The sequence below is a fragment of the Palaemon carinicauda genome, chromosome 13 (genome assembly GCF_036898095.1).
Source record: "Palaemon carinicauda isolate YSFRI2023 chromosome 13, ASM3689809v2, whole genome shotgun sequence".
Lineage (NCBI taxonomy): Eukaryota > Metazoa > Arthropoda > Malacostraca > Decapoda > Palaemonidae > Palaemon > Palaemon carinicauda.
This window is the reverse complement of record NC_090737.1, coordinates 5,157,982-5,158,831: the sequence shown is the minus strand read 5'-3', so window position 1 is coordinate 5,158,831 and position 850 is coordinate 5,157,982. Positions and strand designations below refer to the sequence as shown.

The 850-nt window shown below is 34.5% G+C and overlaps 1 protein-coding gene across 2 annotated transcripts in view; it reads left to right on the top strand.

The window, feature by feature from the left end:
- Positions 1 to 232: 232 nt before the first annotated feature.
- The window catches only part of LOC137651880 (D-beta-hydroxybutyrate dehydrogenase, mitochondrial-like), a 14,223-nt gene continuing 13,605 nt past the window's right edge, over positions 233 to 850 (top strand). Inside the window, exon 1 of one of the 2 annotated variants that reach the window (XM_068385089.1) lies at positions 233 to 323. The gene's annotated coding sequence lies outside the window, so the exon portion shown is untranslated. The remainder of the gene's footprint in view (positions 324 to 850) is intronic. The other variant, XM_068385088.1, reaches the window with a different exon arrangement.

Here is an 850-nt window from a genome sequence, read left to right as displayed (position 1 = left end):
TAAGTAAATAAGTAAGTAAGTAAGTAAGTAAGTAAGTAATAAAATCTATCACGAACTGAACAGAAAAGAAATTGAATAATCAAAACTATCCCTTATTTATGATGTGGTCATTTGTCTTTGGAATTCGTTCTTGCAATGGATCCTGCTTCTCCTTACTGGTAGTACGTGAGCACTCACAGATCTTGCTATCTCAAAAGCTTCTGATGTTACTGAATTAATTGAATCAGTTCGTGATCTTACATAGTGGGAGAGAGAGCGAGAGAAATAGGAGGCTGGTGGCCTAGTTGTTGACAGCGAAACTTTAGTTTAAAAAAGATTAAAAAGTTATTCACTTACTATTTTGGCGTGTGATGTGTTTGTTAACATTAACTTGCTAAAAATATTTCATTTAAAAGAAAATATTTTATTGATAGCGAAACTTTAGTTAAAAACAAGATTAAAAAAGTTATTCACTTACAATTTTGGTGTGTGATGTGTTTGTTAACATTAACTTGTCTCTGCCCAAAAAATTTCATTTAAAAGAAAATATTTTTATGTAGTCTACGATGGAAAACGTAGCCTAGCTAACCTGCACTTCATATGCCTAAGTTATAACCCTAGTTGGAAAAGCAGGATGCTGTAAGCCCAATGAGATAAAAAGAAAAAAATAGCCCAGTGAGGAAAATGAATAATGAAACAGAATAGTGTGGCCGAGTGTACCCTCGTGCAAGAGAATTCTAACCCAAAGACAGTGGAAGACCATGGCACAGAGGCTATGGCACTACCCAAAACTAGAGAATAATGGTTTGATTTTGGAATGTCTTCCTAGAAGAGCTGCTTACCATAGCTAAAGAGTCTCTTTTACCCTTAC